Source organism: Anomaloglossus baeobatrachus, chromosome 3, assembly GCF_048569485.1.
Source record: "Anomaloglossus baeobatrachus isolate aAnoBae1 chromosome 3, aAnoBae1.hap1, whole genome shotgun sequence".
NCBI classification, from domain to species: Eukaryota; Metazoa; Chordata; class Amphibia; order Anura; family Aromobatidae; genus Anomaloglossus; species Anomaloglossus baeobatrachus.
The window spans coordinates 535818517-535837943 of record NC_134355.1 but is presented as its reverse complement, the minus strand read 5'-3'; the positions used below and the strand labels follow the sequence as shown (position 1 = coordinate 535837943).

Below are 19427 nucleotides of genomic sequence, written 5' to 3'. Positions count from 1 at the left end.
TCATCCCTCCCTTTATTCCTCCCACCATCCATCCCTCTCTCCACCCATCCATCCTTCCATCCATCCCTCTATCCATCCCTCCATCCATTCATCCATCCCTCCATCCCTCCCTCCATCCCTCAAGGCCTCCATCCATCCATCCCTCTATCCCTCCCTCCCTCCATCCATTCATCCCTCCCTCCCTCCATCCCTCCATCTCTCCATCCATCCCTCTATCCCTCCATCCATCCCTCTATCCCTCTATCCATCCCTCCATCCATTCATCCATCCCTCCATCCCTCCCTCCATCCATCCCTCCATCCATCCCTCCCTCCATCCATCCATCCATCCATCCATCCCTCCATCCATTCATCCCTCCCTCCATCCCTCGGTCCATCCATCCCTCCATCCATCCCTCTATCCCTCCATCCATCCCTCCATCTATCCCTCCCTCCATCCATCCATCCCTCCATCCCTCCATCCATTCATCCCTCCCTCCATCCTTCTCTCCATCTCTCCATCCATCCATCCATCCCTCCATCCATTAATCCATCCATCCATCCCTCCATCCCTCCCTCCCTCTATTCATCCCTCCCTCCATCCGTCCATCCATCTCTCCATCCATTCATCATCCCTCCCTTTATTCCTCCCTCCATCCATCCCTCTCTCCACCCATCCATCCTTCCATCCATCCCTCTATCCATCCCTCCATCCATTCATCCATCCCTCCATCCCTCCCTCCATCCCTCCAGGCCTCCATCCATCCATCCCTCTATCCCTCCCTCCATCCATTCATCGCTTCCTCCATCCCTCCCTCCATCTCTCCATCCTTTCATCCCTCCATTCATCCCTCCCTCCATCCCTCCATCCATCCCTCTATCCCTCCATCCATCCCTCCATCCCTTCCTCCATCCATTCATCCATCCCTCCCTCCATCCCTTCCTCCATCTCTCCATCCATTCATCCCTCCCTTCATCCCTCCATCTATCCCTTTATCCATCCCTCCATCCATCCATCCATCCATCCATCCATCCCTCCATTCATTCCTCCATCCTTCCATCCATCTCTCTCTTCATCCATCCATCCATCCCTCCATCCATCATTGTAGCTGAATAATCTACTTATTGATTCTCAAGTGCAATAAAGAGGTCAAGATTACCTAATCTTCCTATGCTTTTAATTAGAGGCAGTGGTTCAATGGATAGAGCTACTGCCTAAGGAGTCCCGGCCGTCCTGGTAAAGAATTAAATTTCATTTATTATTTATTTAATTATGCACTGAGGGGAGGAGCCAGACTCCAGCTGAAGCGACCAGATGTGTGTCACAAATTTCGTGACCCCAACGAGATCGCTTGAGCAATGTCGCAGCGTGTAAAGCGGCCTTAAGGCTATGTGTGCACGTTGCGTATCTGCATGCGTCCTGCGTCCCCTGCACAATCCCTCTCTCTTTCGTACTCACCGATCACGGGCGTGAAGCTGCACGGATCCATCCATCCATACCTCCATCCATCCATCCATCCCTCCATCCATCCATCCCTCCATCCATCCCTCCCCTCCATCTCTCCATCCATCCCTCTATCCCTCCATCCATCCATCCATCCATCCATTCCTCCATTATCCATCCATGCATCCATCCATGCCTCCATCCATTCATCCCTCCCTCCATCCCTCGGTCCATCCCTCCCTCTCTTCATCCCTCCATCCATCCCTCTATCCCTCCATCCATCCCTCCCTCCATCCAACCATCCATCCCTCCATCCCTCCCTCCATCCATTCATCCCTCCCTCCATCCCTCCCTCCATCTCTCCATCCATCCCTCTATCCCTCCATCCATTCCTCTATCCCTCCATCCATCCATCCCTCCATCCATTCATCCATTCCTCCATCCATCTCTCTCTTCATCCATCCATCCCTCCATCCATCATTGTACCTGAATATTCTACTTATGGATTCTCAGGTGAAATAAAGAGGTCAAGATTACCTAATCTTCCTATGCTTTTAATTAGAGGCAGTGGCTCAATGGATAGAGCTACTGCCTAAGGAGTCCCGGCCGTCCTGGTAAAGAATTAAATTTCATTTATTATTTATTTATAATTATAATTTAATTTAATTATGCACTGAGGGGAGGAGCCAGACTCCAGCTGTGAACCGCGGTACAACCTCTAAAATTGGAGCAGTTCAAGGAATGAGGCTGCATTGCTCTCTCCTCTCTCTCTTCTCTCTCTCTCTCTCATCTCTCTTTCTCTCTCTCTTTTTCTCTCTTCTCTCTTTTTCTCTCTCTTGTTCTCTCTTGTTCTCTCTTTTTCTCTCTTTCTCTTTCTCTCTCTTTTTCTCTCTTTCTCTCTTTCTCTATCTTTTTCTCTTTCTCTAAATTTTCTCTCTTTCTCTCTCTTTTTCTCTTTTTCTCTCTCTTGTTTTCTCTTTTTCTCTCTTTTTCTTGCTTTCTCTCTCTCTTTTCCTCTATTTTTCTCCCTTTCTCTCTCTTTCTCCCTCTCTCTCTCTTTTTCTCTCTCTCACTTTTTATCACTTTTTCTCTCTTTTTTTCTCTTTCTCTCACTTTTTCTCTCTTTTTTTCTCTTTCTCTCTCTTTTTCTCTCTTGTTCTCTCTTTTTCTTGCTTTTCTCTTTCTCTTTTTGTCTCTCTCACTTTTTCTCTCTTTTTCTCTCTTTCTCTCACACATGTAACATGGAGCGATGTGTGCTGCCACAGGAACGAGGAACAACTTCGTTACTGTTGCAGCAACGATATTAGAGAATGGACCCCCATGTCACCGATGAGCGATTTTGCACGTTTTGCAACGATGCAAAATCGCTCAAAGGTGTCACACGCAACGGCATCGCTAAAGCGACCGGATGTGTGTCACAAATTTCGTGACCCCAACGAGATCGCTTGAGCAATGTCGCAGCGTGTAAAGCGGCCTTAAGGCTATGTGTGCACGTTGCGTATCTGCATGCGTCCTGCGTCCCCTGCACAATCCCTCTCTCTTTTGTACTCACCGATCACGGGCGTGAAGCTGCACGGATCCATCCATCCATCCCTCCATCCATCCATCCCTCCATCCATCCCTCCCCTCCATCTCTCCATCCATCCCTCTATCCCTCCATCCATCCATCCATCCATTCCTCTATTATCCATCCCTCCATCCATCCATCCATCCCTCCATCCATTCATCCCTCCCTCCATCCCTCGGTCCATCCCTCCCTCTCTTCATCCCTCCATCCATCCCTCTATCCCTCCATCCATCCCTCCCTCCATCCAACCATCCATCCCTCCATCCCTCCCTCCATCCATTCATCCCTCCCTCCATCCCTCCCTCCATCTCTCCATCCATCCCTCTATCCCTCCATCCATTCCTCTATCCCTCCATCCATCCATCCCTCCATCCATTCGTCCATTCCTCCATCCCTCCATCCATCTCTCTCTTCATCCATCCACCCCTCCATCCATCATTGTACCTGAATATTCTACTTATGGATTCTCAGGTGAAATAAAGAGGTCAAGATTACCTAATCTTCCTATGCTTTTAATTAGAGGCAGTGGCTCAATGGATAGAGCTACTGCCTAAGGAGAATTAGTTCACGCGTTCGAGTCCCGGCCGTCCTGGTAAAGAATTACATTTCATTTATTTATTATTTATTTATAATTATAATTTAATTTAATTATGCACTGAGGGGAGGAGCCAGACTCCAGCTGTTAACCGCGGTACACACCTCTAAAATCGGAGCAGTTCAAGGAATGAGGCTGCATTGCTCTCTCCTCTCTCTCTTCTCTCTCTCTCTCATATCTCTCCTACTCTGTCTCTCTTTTTCTCTCTTCTCTCTTTTTCTCTCTTTCTCTCTCTTTCTCTCTCTTTCTCTCTCTTTCTCTCTCTTTCTCTTTTTCTCTTTCTCTCTTTCTCTCACTTTTTATCTTTCTCTTTTTCTCTCTTTTTCTCTTTCTCTCTCTTTTTCTCTATTTTTCTCTCTCTTGTTCTCTCTTTTTCTCTCTTTTTCTTGCTTTCTCTTTCTCTCTTTTCCTCTATTTTTCTCCCTTTTTCTCTCTTTCTCCCTTTCTAACTCTTTTTCACTCTCTCACTTTTTCTCTCTTTTTCTCTCTTTCTCTCTCTTTTTCTCTCTCTCTCTTGTTCTCTCTTTTTCTTGCTTTTTCTCTCTCTCTCTTTTTCTCTCTTTTTCTCTCTCTCACTTTTTCTCTCTTTCTCTCTCTTTTTCTCTTTCTCTCTTTTTCTCTCTTCTCTCTTTTTTTTCTTTCTCTCTTCTCTCTTTTTCTCTTTCTCTCTCTTTTTCTCTCTTTCTCTCTCTCTTGCTCTCTTTTTCTCTCTCTTTTTCTTTCTCTCTTTTTCATTCTCTCTCTTTTTTGCTTTTTCTCTCTCTTTTTCTCTCTTTTTCTTTCGCTCTCTCTTTTTCTCTCTTTCTCTCTCTTTCTCCCTCTCTCTCTCTCCCTATCTCTCTTTTTCTCTCTCTTTTTCTCTCTCTTGCTTTTTCTTTCTCTCTCTCTTTTTCTCTCTTTTTTCCTCTCTCTCTCTCCTCTTTGTAGCTGAATAATCCACTTCTGGATTCTCAAGTGCAATACAGAGGTCAAGATTGCCAAATCTTCCTATGCTTTTCATTAGAGGCAGTGGCTCAATGGGTAGAGCTACTGCCTAAGGAGAATTAGTTCATGTGTTCGAGTCCTGGTAAAGAATTTAATTTATTTTAAATTATAATATTATTCATTTATAATTATAATTTAATTATGCACTGAGGGGAGGAGCCGGACATCAGCTGTGAGCGCGGGACACACCTCTAAAATCGGAGCGGTTCACGGAATGAGGCTGCATTGCTCTCTCCTCTCTCTCCTCTCTCTCCTCTATCTCTTCTCTCTCTCTCGCTCTATTCTCTCTCAACTCTTCTCTCTCTCTCTTCTCTCCTCTTCTCTTCTCTCTCTTCTCTCTCTCTCTCTCTCTCCCTTCTCTCTCTCTTCTCTCTCTCTCTCATATCTCTCCTACTCTGTCTCTCTTTTTCTCTCTTCTCTCTTTTTCTCTCTCTTGTTCTCTCTTTTTCTCTCTTTCTCTCTCTTTCTCTCTCTTTCTCTCTCTTTCTCTCTCTTTCTCTTTTTCTCTTTCTCTCTTTCTCTCACTTTTTATCTTTCTCTTTTTCTCTCTTTTTCTCTTTCTCTCTCTTTTTCTCTATTTTTCTCTCTCTTGTTCTCTCTTTTTCTCTCTTTTTCTTGCTTTCTCTCTCTCTCTTTTCCTCTATTTTTCTCCCTTTTTCTCTCTTTCTCCCTTTCTAACTCTTTTTCACTCTCTCACTTTTTCTCTCTTTTTCTCTCTTTCTCTCTCTTTTTCTCTCTCTCTCTTGTTCTCTCTTTTTCTTGCTTTTTCTCTCTCTCTCTTTTTCTCTCTTTTTCTCTCTCTCACTTTTTCTCTCTTTCTCTCTCTTTTTCTCTTTCTCTCTTTTTCTCTCTTCTCTCTTTTTTTCTTTCTCTCTTCTCTCTTTTTCTCTTTCTCTCTCTTTTTCTCTCTTTCTCTCTCTCTTGCTCTCTTTTTCTCTCTCTTTTTCTTTCTCTCTTTTTCATTCTCTCTCTTTTTTGCTTTTTCTCTCTCTTTTTCTCTCTTTTTCTTTCGCTCTCTCTTTTTCTCTCTTTCTCTCTCTTTCTCCCTCTCTCTCTCTCCCTATCTCTCTTTTTCTCTCTCTTTTTCTCTCTCTTGCTTTTTCTTTCTCTCTCTCTTTTTCTCTCTTTTTTCCTCTCTCTCTCTCCTCTTTGTAGCTGAATAATCCACTTCTGGATTCTCAAGTGCAATACAGAGGTCAAGATTGCCAAATCTTCCTATGCTTTTCATTAGAGGCAGTGGCTCAATGGGTAGAGCTACTGCCTAAGGAGAATTAGTTCATGTGTTCGAGTCCTGGTAAAGAATTTAATTTATTTTAAATTATAATATTATTCATTTATAATTATAATTTAATTATGCACTGAGGGGAGGAGCCGGACATCAGCTGTGAGCGCGGGACACACCTCTAAAATCGGAGCGGTTCACGGAATGAGGCTGCATTGCTCTCTCCTCTCTCTCCTCTCTCTCCTCTATCTCTTCTCTCTCTCTCGCTCTATTCTCTCTCAACTCTTCTCTCTCTCTCTTCTCTCCTCTTCTCTTCTCTCTCTTCTCTCTCTCTCTCTCTCTCTCCCTTCTCTCTCTCTTCTCTCTCTCTCTCTCCTCTCTCTCTTCTCTCTCTCTTCCCTCTCCCTCTCTTCTCTCTCTCTTCTCTCTCTCTCTCTCTTCTCTCTCTTCCTCTCTCTCTTCTCTTTTCTCTTTTTTTTCTCTCTCTTTTCTCTTTCTTTTCTCTCTCAGACCTGGCGATGATCAGCTGATACAGTCACCTGACGGAATCAGCTGACACTATAAGTCGAGCGGTGAGGCCTGCTTTTTACTGCCCGGCCGGCTAAACTATCAGCTGCTGCAGTTTGACAGGAGTCTGCACAGAAGTGTGTAGTTTGTTGGTTTTTTTTTTGCACTGATGCATCAGCTGATTGTATAAAAGCCGTTTATGCAATCAGTTGCTGTGTCATGTGATTCAGGCCCTTGAACCTGACACATCATCTGATCGCTTTGTCTTCCAGCAAACCAATAAGATGATATTGAATCTGGATTGGACGGCGCAGGACCCTTTACCCAGGATTACTGCGGAGGGGGGGTTCTTTATTCAATAAAGATGGAGTCACTAATTGTGTTGTGTTTTATTTCTAATAAAAATATTTTTCTGTGTTGTGTTTTTTTTAATCTGTACTAGAAATTCATGGTGGCCATATCTAATATTGGCGTTACACCATGAATTTCGGGCTTAGGGCCAGTTGATAATATACAGCTAGCCATAACCCCATTATTACCCAGTGAGCCACCCGTCACCAGGGCAGCTAGAAGAGTTGGATACAGCGCCAGAAGATGGCGCTTCTATGAAAGCGCCATTTTCTGGGGCGGCTGCGGACTGCAATTCACAGCAGGGGTGCCCATAAAGCTTGGGCACCCTGTGCTGCGGATTTCAATCCCCAGCTGCCTAGTTATACCTGGCTGGACACAAAAATTGGGCGAAGTCCACGTCATTTTTTATTTTTTAATTATTTCATGAAATTCAAGAAATAATTAAAAAAAAAGGGCTTCCCTATATTTTTGGTTCCCAGCCAGGTACAAATAGGCAGATGGGGTTCAGGGCAGCCCGTAGCTGCCTGCTGTACCTGGCTAGCATACAAAAACATGGTGAAGCCCACGTAATTTTTTTGGAGGCAAAAAACTCCTGCATAAAGTCCTGGATGGAGTATGCTGAGCCTTGTAGTTCTGCAGTTGCTCTCTGCTGTCTGTCTGTATGGAGGAAAGCAGAAAGTAGCTGCAGAACTACAAGGCTTAGCATTCTCCATCCAGGACTGTATGCTGGAGGGAAAGAGAGGGGGAGCAGAACTACAAGGCTCAGCATGCTCCATTCACTAGTGTATGCAGGAGAGTAGACAGCAGCTGCAGAACTACAAGGCTCAGCATACTACATCCAGGACTGTATGCTGGAGTTTTTATCCCACAAAAAAAATGGCATGGGATTCGCCATATTTTTGTATGCTAGCCAGGTACATGTTACGTCACCGCCGGAGTCTGCTCCAGCGACTTCTGCTCCGATCGCCAGGCGAGGCCGTGTTCCTGCCATGGATGGTGCTGGTGATGGGAGAGGAGTCGATGCCAGTGGCACCGGTGGGCGCAGGCTCCGATCATCCACTGGGCTGGGTTATCTTGGGATCTGCAGTACCGCTGGCTGACTGTGGGTGGCATGTGTCTTCCAGCTGAAGTTGCCAGCTTTCAGCTACAGCCAATGGGAAGACACTACACCCTTCTTACTCCCCCTCCTGTCACATGACCACTGCCAGATATAGTTCTGATTTTCCTGGCTCCTGTTACGTCCTATTCTGTTTGGTTATTCCTGTGTGCTGACTTATGCGTGTTTTATGACTACCCACCTGCCTACTGTTTCCGTACCTTGCTGCCCGATCTGGATTTGACCCCTGCTACATTTGCTGACTACGTCATTGCCTGCTGATTCTGTCCCTGTTCCGCAATTCCTGGTTTGACCCTGCCTGACTACTATTCTCATTGGACTGCAGCCTTCCACAGGTAGTGATCACCAGAGCCCTATGTAATTCCAAATTCCTGTATAGGGGTTAAAGGGTTTCAGGGTGCTGGGGGTCCTACTTGTGGAAGGCTGCAGTCCGATAAGAGTAGTAGTCAGGCAGGGTCAAACCAGGAATTGCGGAACAGGGACAGAATCGGCAGGCAATGACGTAGTCAGCAAGCGTAGCAGAGGTCAAATCCGGATCGGGCAGCGAGGTACAGAAACAGTAGGCAGGTGGGTAGTCAGAAAACACGCAAAAGTCAGTGTGGAGACACGGGGCTCAGTGGGTGCTCTCGTCCACTAAAACCCGCCGCCTTTAGAAAGACAGCGTAGCTCAGGGCTCATCCCAACTGAACGCTGGCCTCCTTAACCGTGGGCGTAACACTACTCAGACAACACAGGGTGAGGTAACCACAATAATTAGACTTTATTGGATCCCCAAACAATTAACGGCACATAACACAACCAGCAAAACACACAAATGTAACAGGCAACAGAGTCTCACCCTTCCGCTGGCTCACCAGGGATTTAGAATGTCCATGCCTCACAGGTTCCAGGGCTACTCACTCCAATCCAGCAGCACCCCGCTCTTGGCGGGCACCCACCGTGACTGGAATAACACCAGATTTAGGAAGCTGTGTGAGGTCTGCAAAGTCTGTAGCCAGGTGACCGGATTGTCTCAACCTGAGTGTCCTCCTTAGGTAGTCCTGGTATGATGATCTAATCCTGGCAGCCGGAGTCGAAATCCCTAGGCTGCGGATATGGTCTCCAACCGGAACCGGTGCCCCTAGATTGAAGCCATAAGATATCCTGATCCTCTAGTCAGCTCCGAAGAGCTTAGATTGGATCCATCAGCATCCAACAACCTTCATCAACCCTGGTGGCTTAAAGAAGTCCCTTTTCTAGTCAAACCTTCCCTTAGGATACACTGCGTCCTCATCGATTGGTTGGACAAGAGTGCTTCTCCCATTGGATGAATTTCAAGCTGCATGGATAATGTTCATTTAAATGATGTGCATAGAAAGACTCAGTATATCTACATGGAGTCGGCAAGTCACCGACTAGACAATGGCTACTAAGGTAATTACATTATCAATACACAACTACAATACAATGATTACTGAAAAAGTCTGGAGAACAATACGTCTGGCTTTCAGTGGCCAACACAATTACATTGAGTCAACAAGAGTCTTGTAAAAACAATGAGGGACTTCTCCCCCGTCTATAGACAATCTATCATGCTGTCTGGCTGGATTTTAAGAAACTTTAACCCATGAGAGTCCATGTCGTCACATTCCTCCCCCTTCTTATTATTAGCCAGACATGATAGGCTTCCGATCATCCTTCTCCTCTTGACGGCATTGTCCTTTTTAATGGTGAGGTCAGCAACAGAGGCTTGCATCTATACACCTCCCCCTGATTACCTCCCCCAAGTTGAGCAGCCATATTGCCGACAAGCACTAAGGTGGGGTCCATGAGTTGGGCCTGCACAAATCTCCCACTATCAATCCTCCCCCAGTCAATAGCCACAGTGTGGTTAGGCTTACTCACGGTTCTTGGCTCAGAAGTGGATGATGGAGACCGGGAATGCAAACCATCCCTGGAAAAGATGTTAGAAAGATCCACATCAGGGTCCTGCTTGGCTTGGAGGTGGGTGATGGCTGCTTCAAACTGACTGGATAGTCCTTGTCCTAGGTCATTCTCCAAAATGACTGCTGTGAGCAGGTAATTCACAAGCCCCACTTTCACTTCCCTTTGAGTGGTATCCGAAACAACAGGCTTGGTGGGGCCATCTATGAACCCCACTTCAACTTCCTCCTGGCTCGTCCTTCCCAAACAACAGGTGTGGGGAGGCTGTCCATAAACTCCATATGGACCTCTTCCTGGTCAGACCCCAAAGTAACTGGTGTGGGGACGGTGTCCATAAGCTCCACATCAGCCTTGCTCTGATTAGTCTCCACAATGACAGGTGTGGTGAGGCTGTTCACAAGTCTAACATCAACCTCTCCCTGGTCCTTTCCTGAAATAACTGGTGTGGGGACGGTGTCCATAAGCTCCACATCAGCCTTGCTCTGGTCAGTCTCCACAATGTCAGGTATGGGGAGGCTGTTCGCAATCCCCACATCGATCACTTCCTGGTTGGTCCCCAAAATACCAGGTGTGGGAAGGCTGTCCACAAGCTCCACCTTGACCTCTCCCTGGTCGGTCCTTAGGTTCAACTGCACACATGCCAGAGGAATGTCTGAGCACTGGCCCTCAGCCAGGGAGATGGATAATTGGGAATCTGGTACAGGGTCTTCTGGGGAAACAATAACTGGACTTACCAGGGTAATGGAGGAAACAGTGTCTCGTAGTCCCTGGCTCTTGACCGGCTGAGCTGGTAGATGGGCTCCAAGCATGCGGCCTTGGTTTTGGAGACAATCTCTATCTATATGTCCATGGCGCCCACATGTATAACAGCGCCATAGATTGGGCGAGTCACAGGCCCTGTTTGTAGTCCTTTGTTTTGGCGCAGCTTCTGCTGGGTAGCAGGACCATCCTTCTCGACCGGCTGGTGCTAGCAGTACGGCAGCTGGAATCCCATAGACATATTCCAGAACCCAAGCCCTCTCTTCTCTTGAGGATCTAGGCCCCAATGCATCCAACAACGCTGTGGCTTGGGCCATTTTGGACAAAGTTGATTTTCGATTGTCACTAGATCCATGATGTGGCACATAGTTTAAATCCTCTGGGTCACTATCGGCGGGATCCTCATCGTCCTCTGCATCATTCTGGGCATCCCAACGGACTAATTTCTGGATCAAGTCTGACCGAGTCTCAGCGTTCCAGTAGATAATCTTTCGCCTCTGGCACAGATCCTGTAGCATCCATTTACTGCAGCGGTCGTAACTCCTCTCTTGTCCTTGTCCCATGGCTGAGCTGGTGGGGTTGGACATGGCAGCATCCGAAACCTGAATACCTCCCCTATGGCCTGCTGGGTATGCTTATGTGCCTTCCTGGTTGTTGAGCCCTGGATGGTGTCCACGAACACCAGTCCGCTGCAGCTCCCCTGGGTAAACCAGGCTGAGTAGTATCCCACCGCTGCCACCAATTTGTCTCCACAGTCAGCACACAGTAATAACCAAACAGAATAGAACGTAACAGGAGCCAGGAAAATCAGAACTATCTCTGGCAGTGCTCATGTGACAGGAGGGGGAATAAGAAGGGTGTGGTGTCTACCCATTGGCTGTAGCTGAATGCTGGCAACTTCAGCTGGAAGACACATGCCACCCACAGTCAGCCAGCAATACTGCAGATCCCAAGATAACCCAGCCCAGTGGATGATCGGAGCCTGCGCCCAACGGTGCCGCTGGCATCGACTCCTCTCCCATCACCAGCACCATCCACGGCAGGAACACGTCGTCGCCTGGCGATCGGAGCAGAAGTCGATGGAGCAGACTCCGGCGGTGACATAACAGTACAGCAGGCAGGTACGGCTGCCCCCAATCCCCAGCTGCCTATTTGTGCCCGGCTAGGAACTACAAATATAGGGAAGCCCTTTTTTTAATTCTTACATGAATTTCATGAAATAATAATAAAAAAAACGACATGGGTTTCGCCCTATTTTTGTGTTTAGCCAGGTACAACTAAACAGCTGGGGATTGGAATCCGCAGCACAGGTTGGTTCGAGGTTTCTGGGCCCCTCTGCTGCAAATTGCAGTCTGCAGCCACCCCGGAAAATGGCGCTTTCATAAAAGCGCCATCATCTGGCGCTGTATCCAACTCTTCCAGCTGCCCTGATGCCGGGTGGCTTGCTGGGTAATATTGGGTTAATACTAGCTTTGTTTTACCAACTAGTATTAAGCCAGAGATTCTTAGTGTTAGGCAAGTTTGACCCGGCCATTAAGAATCTCCAATAAAGGGTTAAAAAAAAGACACCACACAGAGAAAAAATACTTTAATAGAAATAAATACACAGACACACTTAGAGACTCCATGTTTATTACTCTTTCTCACCCCTCCATGATCCTGCTCTTCTGTCTCCTTTCTCCTTCAACCCATGCAGCTCTGCTACATCAGACAGCACTGCATGGGAGGAAGACGCTGCTGCTCCCGTGCAGTCTAATCACTCAGTGAGTGAGCAGAGGCTGCGGGTTGTAAGCGCTGCCACCGTTGAAATAGTAATCTGACATGCAGGTTACTATAGCAACGGTGATCTCTGTTATTCACCGCATGTGGCATCCAGTCCTTGCATCTGGGCTGACTCTGTAAAGAGCGCCCACATGCAGGAATGGGGAGCCAAGCATGTGCCCAAGCATCTCGCCTGTACACGGAGATGCTCATCCGAGCACCGCGTACTGGAGAGATGCACTGACAGGACCTAGCATGATGTCTAGCCATGTGACCAGTCTGTAGCCAATGAGATAATAGACACGTGACTGGTCACATGCTATGACGACGTCACGGAAGGTCCTATCCTCAGTGCTGGTTACCAGGAGGGCGCAGCGATGATCGGAAGGAAAGACAGACAGAGAGGGAGACAGAGTGCAGGACACGTCGCGGGGACCTGTAAGTGTAATGGCAATGTTTATTAACTGTATGTGTACATGTATAATGTGTTTGTATGTGTTTGTGTTTGCCTCCCATTGTTTTCAATGGGGTTCGAAGGTGTTCGTCGAACGTTTGCCGAACTGAGCCGCCGTTCTATGAACCGAACTCGAACACTAGGGGGGTGGCTCATCTCTAGTCATTTTCATACTGTACAAGTTTAAATAAAGTTAGTTTCATTCACCACAAAACTGCAAAATTGCAGTATAAAAACGCAGTTGCGTTTTTCAACTCTCATTGCTTTGAAAGGTGAAAAAAGCAGCAAAAACGCTAAAAGAATTAACATGCTTTTTTCAAAAACCCACGAAAAATGCAGCAGTTTTACTTTTCAGTCAGGAAAAAAAGCAGATGTGTGTGTGTGTATGTGTGCAGGAGATTTCTGGAATTTCATAGCTTTTGCTGGTAATGTAAAAAACAGCTTTTTAGGCTGGTTTCACATAAGTGTTTTTGTGCCTAACGTCAAAAAAACGCAAACCGCATGTGACCGGATCCTGCCCTGATTTCAATGCATTTTCAGTGGAATCGTGGTAAGATGCGGTTGCATGCGTTTGGGTGCGGCACACACCGGATCTGTTGTTTACTGTTTTTTTTTATGCAGGTCCCAAAACGCAACATGTTGCGTTTTTGACCTTTGTCAAAAAACTGCATCTGAACAGATCCTGCAGCTTGCGGCTGGAGCTGTTATTTATGTGAATGGGTGCCGGATCACTCTTTTGAAATGCAGTTGCATCCATCACAAACAGATCCAGTTTGCCCTACAGAGCATGTGTGCCACCCCTGCAAAGCAGCCGAGTTGCTCGGATCCGGGTTCGCTGTGGCTTGAGGGTCTCTGGACCCGGGGTCCTGCGGCAACTCAAATGTGAAGGGGGGTATTTACAGGGGATTACAGTTTGTGACACTACTTGTGGTGTGCGGTAAGGGGAGTACCGCCGCTGCCGATGCGAGCACCCGGGGGAGATGGAGCAGGGCAGCCGAGATGACGTTCCCTCCATGGGTAGGGGAGGCCCCTGGACTCTTAATGGTGGAGGTTTTGGGATAGTGGTGCAGGCCGGGCGCAGGGGAGGGCAGCGTACTCACTCAGTTTGGTGTCAGCATGGGTGCAGTCAGTAATCAGACGCTGACACTTAGATGAACCAAGTCCCTGTGTACCGCTGCTGCTGAGGGGAGCTCGTCCGGGATCCGTCCCCTCTGGTGTTGACCGGTGAGCCGGACCTTCCTCCGTGCACCGTGTTTAGAAAAGTTCCTTGTGACCCCTCGGCCTGAAGCTGTCGGGGTCCCGCTCCCTGAAGCTAGTCAGTGGAGCTGTGACTGACACTTGGGATTTCAGTGGGACGCATAAGCTGGAAAGCCTTATCCCCCTCGTTGTGTTGATGCCTTCGTTCTCTGAGCTCGTGGGTATAGCTCCTGAAGACACTATCCTCCCAGGTTAATTATCAGGTTACGTGAAGCTACTCCCTGATCTATGGTCCAGTACCCCACCGTGCTTTCAGTCCCGGATCGGTTATTAGACTTGGGCTGTTGACTGTCCTCCAAGACTGAGTCTAGGCACCCAGCCTCAATACCCTGCGACCGGGTTTCTGACTCCTGCGATCCCAGACCACCGTCTGTGACCTAACCTCAGTCACTACAGGGAGCTCCAACTCCCTCGACTCTTCACTCTGAGGGCCACCACTCGACTGACTAACTCCCTCCCACCAGCCTGCCTGACCCCTAGGTGGGCGGCTCTATTCCAGCTTAGCAACCTACTGGTGTGTCTGACAGGGTGTGGTGTGAGGTGTGGCTAGGATTTGAATGCTAGTAGAATCAACACCCGAGTTTGGGATCCCAGAACCATGGGGGGTTGAGTCCTGCACAGGAGAGAAAGAGGTGCAGTACCCTGTGACACCCTGAATGGTCCAGGGGCGTCACACATGCTCTGAAGCTGCCTGCCATGAACAGAGTCTCTCTGTCTCTCTCTCTCTCTCTCTCATGCAAAAATGCAGCAAAAACACTATGTCTAAACATAGCTTAGGGGATATCATAAAATTACAACACAAATTAATTATTTTTTATTTAAATTAAAAAAATATATACAAGTTGGGTATTACTGTAATTGTACTGACCTAGAGAATCATTATGCCAGATCATTTTTGTAAAGTGCAATAATTGCCATAAAATTAAAACCCAACCACAATTGTGAATATTGCTCTTTTTTCCCAGTTTTCAGTGCATTGAATGGTAAAATGAATAATATTTAAAATTGAAATTTATCTGACATTAAAAAAACAAAAACAAAAACCCAAAAGCTAGCCCTCATACAGCCATGTTTCTTGGAAGAAGAGGATATGAAAACAAAACCGCAAACAATTGAACATCACCCAGTCAAGAGAGGGTTAAACCTTCCCACTTTTCCTGACTTCAAAGAACAGCTTCATGAATTATGTATATTTATCACCTTGGTCATATGAGTTAAAATTAGTAACAGGATTTTTCAGGTTGTATCGAATCCTATGATTATACATTGCATCAAAATTGTTTTACAGGTGTCTGAAATACTGGTGCAACTAAATCTGAAATATTTTTATGGTAAGTCTTCACCTTTTTACTTTTCCTGGTTCAATGTCTGTTGCTACCTTTGCAACTGTTTATTATAAATTTGTCTCTAGAGATCATCTGCAGACCAATGTGTCTCCATAGTAACACCTACAAACATATCTGTACATTTTGATCCTACAGTCATCTTCTTCTGCATTCGTCCCTTGCTATTTCGTAATTTACACTTAGAAGGGCCAAATTTATATAACGTCACATGAATATTTGTACATACGGCGCAGACGAAACAGGTTAATTGAAGTAGTATATGTAATAAAGTTCAGACATTTAACATTTAAACAAATATTTCAAGAATGTAGCAATATTCAGTGGTATGTGAAAGTTTGGGCACCCCATGTCAAAATTGACATTATTGTGAACAGTTAAGCAAGTTGAAGATGAAATGTCTAAAATTCATAAAGATAAAGATGACATTTCCCTTGTATTTTGGGCAAAAACAAAATTCTTTTATTTTAAAAATTACAAAAACAATTACAATGCAAAGATTTGGGCACTCTTGTAAATTTGTGTTCTTTGATAACTTTGACCAAGGTTTCAGACCCTAATTAGCTTGTTAGGGTTATGGTTTGTTCACTATCATCATTAGGAAAGGCCAGGTGATCAAAATTTCACAGCTTTATAGAAGTCCAGCCTCCTCTACCCTTGTGCCAAAAAGCAGCAGATATGGGTTCTTCTAAGCATCTGCCTAGCTCTCTGAAAAATAAAAAGGTGGAGGTCCAGAAAGCAGGAGAAGGCTATAAGAAGATAGCAAAGCATTTTCAAGATGCTCTTTACCCAGTTTGAAGTGTAATTAAGAGATGGAAAGTAACAGGATTAGTAGCGGTCAAGAACGGTCTGGAAGACTAAGCAAAATTTCTATGAAAGCTGCTCACAGAACTGCTAGAGAGGCAAACCAAAACCCCTGCTTGACTGCAAAAGACCTTTGGGATGATTTAACAGACTCTGGAGTTGTGGTACATTGTTGTACTGATCAGAGACGATCGGAGACATCTTCACAAATATAGCCATCATGGAAGATTCATCAGAATAGAACCTCTCCTGCATCCTCGCCAAAAAATGTATCATCAGAAGTGTGCAAAAGAATATCTAAACAAGCCTATTGCATTTTGAAAACAAGTACTGTGGACTGACAAGGTTGAAATAGAACTCTTTGGCCACAATAATCAAGGGTATGTGTGAAATAAAAGGGCACAGTAGTTTAGGAAAAGAACTTCCGCCAAACATTAAGCATGGAGATTTTGTCAATCCTGCTTTGGGGTTGTGTTGCAGCAAATGGCATGGGAACATTTCACAGTAGAGGAAAGAATGATTCAATTATGTTATAACAAATTCTTGATTCAAACGTAACAAAGCTGAAGTTGAAAAGAGAATGGCTTCTACAAATGGATAATGATCTTAAACACAAGTCAAAATCCCCAATAGATTACATCAACAGGCACAAGCTGAAGGTTTTAAAATGAGCCACACAGTCCCCTTATCTCAACATCATTGAAAATCTGTGGCTAGACCTCAAAAAAGCAGTGCATGCAAGATGACCCAGGAATCTCACACAACTGGAAGACTTTTCCAACAAATAATACATGAAAATCCCTCAAACAAGAATTGAAAGACTCTTGGCTGGCTACAAAAATTGTTTGCAAGCTGTGATACTTGCCAAAGGGCATGCTACTATGTACTAACCATGCAGAATGCCCAAACTTTTGCATCAGCCCATTTTCCTTTTTTGCTAAAGGGAACCTGTCAGGTTTAATATGCATCTAGAACCATGAGTAGTTCTGGGTGCATATTGCAAATCCCTGCCTCACAGTCCCTGTATCTAGTAGCATAGATAAAGAAATCTTTATAAGAAGTATTTCTAAAGATCCTTTATGATATGCAAATAAGCTCAGGATTAGTCGCAAGGGCATTGTTCCTGAGCTCATTCCTCCCTCTTAGCATGTTAGCACGTTATTTCAGGTGAGTGAAAAGGGTTAAAGAGCAAATAATGTTGTTTAGTTTTGTTCTGGTACTGCGTGGGAATTTTCCTATTATTAAAAAGTACAGCATGTTGGATTGTCCACAGGGAAGATATTAACCAAACAATATATACAACTGCTATCTTTTACTCATTAGTAAATTAAAGTTTAGCTGATAGTGTTACACTCAAGCTGAAATATTCGGTGGTTGGCAGATGCTATGAAACTGTCTGATATATTTACGTATGTTCAGAATCATCAGTCTAATTTGGTCAACCTGCAGAAAACGCACCTGATAAAGGATTAATGCACTTACTACTATTGCATGGATGTGGAAAAACTGCTTTAGTAGGTTTTTCCAAAGAATGTACAAAATAAATTCAAAAGAGAGGTTAATAAAGAAGTGCTCCCAGGTAATGCTTTATGCCTTAATACCTTGTACGTATTTCTGCAATTTAGTGTAGGTGCACTGAAATATTTACTGATTGACATCTTCTCTAGTTTCCAGTGAAGCTCTAGTCTTCTGGATCATGACTAGCCTTATCATACAGGGGTTTATGTGTGGGCCAGAAATTACTTTCTTAGTGTAAGTCTATGGAGCCTCATTCGGAGTCTGATAGAATTGCACTGAGGAAGTAGCACCTCCCCAAACAGAGGTCTCTGTATGAGCCGGCAAGGCAGAGGAGAAGTCAAGAGGGCTAGAAGAGAACCGGAATGACTTTGGAAAGAGGGGAAGCTGTTGATTGGTAAATATTTTGTTCACCTACACGACATAACAGCAAATTTTGTAGCAAAACTGTTTTGCAAAACAATCAGTGGTTTACTTTTTGTCTTTACACTGAAATGTAAATTCTGGGAAAATACTTAATTGATCATGCTTTTCTATACATGTATATAATATGTTAACATTTCTGTTTAGCCTGTAGGAGAATTGTATTTGAAATAAAAAACCTCATGGGCGAACAAGTGTACACCGTCACAGAAGACTTTGCCCCTACCAATACGTCTGTCTAGGATATAAATCTTTTACTAGGAAGTTTTTTGATAATACAGAGAGTGTTGTTATGGAAGTCTACAAACCCTTTGAATGCCCATGGTTTCCGTATTGTCAGACAACAAAGGTAAGTAGGATTTTATCTTGGTAACATGTATATTTAACATGTGAATATGTGCCTTCTAGTTATAAAACCATGGCCCTTTTTACACAAGAACTCTCTTGAAACCTCCAAAAAACAGTATCTAAAACAAAACATTGAGAACCAGTCACGTAAAAAACCCCGCTATTAACCTGCTGATATAGGGTTATTCTGCAGGTTGATAGGTTCTAAATACTGACACTTAGGCGGGCTTTACACGTTGCGACATCGCTAGCATTTGCTAGCGATGTCCAGAGTGCTAGTACCCGCCCCCGTCGTATGTGCGATATCTGGTGAATGCTGCCATAGCGAACATAATCGCTACGGCAGCTTCACACGCACATACCTGGTCCGCGACGTTGCTGTGACCGCCGAACAATCCCTCCTTCAAGAGGGAGGTGCGTTCGGCATCACAGCGACATTACCGCGCCGTCACTAAGCGGCCTTCCAATAGAAGCGGAGGGGCGGAGATGAGCAGGGCGTAACATCCAGCCCATCTCCTTCCTTCCGCATTGCCGATGGAGGCAGGTAAGGAGATGTTTGTCGTTCCTGCGGCTTCACACACAGCGATGTGTGACGCCGCAGGAGCAACAAAAAACATCGTATCTCCTGATGGTGCGACATTATGGAAATGAACGACGTTACACAGATCAGCGATTTTTAACGCTTCTGTGCTCGTTCATCGTCGCACCTAGGATTTACACGTTGCGATGTCGCTACCGAGACCGGATGTGCGTCACTAACGATGTGACCCCGACGTTATATCGGTAGCGATGTCGCAAAATGTGTAAAGTACTCCTTAGACCTTCACTGCTAGGAGGAAATAAACTTTATTCCTCCTGGCAATGTTCAGCTTCCAGTCATAAGACGAACATCTCCTTACCTGCGTCCACCGGCAATGAGGAAGAAAGGAAGTGGGCGGCATGTTCCGGCCGCTCATCTTCTCCCCTCCTCTTCTATTGGGCGGCCATTTAGTGACGACGCTGTGACGTCGCTATGATGCCGAACGCACCTCCCCCTTGAAGGAGGGATTGTTCGGCGGTTACCAACGTCGCTGAA

At 45.6% G+C, this 19427-nt stretch overlaps 1 pseudogene; it reads left to right on the top strand.

Moving 5' to 3' along the window:
* The window catches only part of LOC142297295 (phospholipid scramblase 2-like), a 138478-nt pseudogene that overhangs the window by 7059 nt on the left and 111992 nt on the right, over window positions 1-19427 (top strand).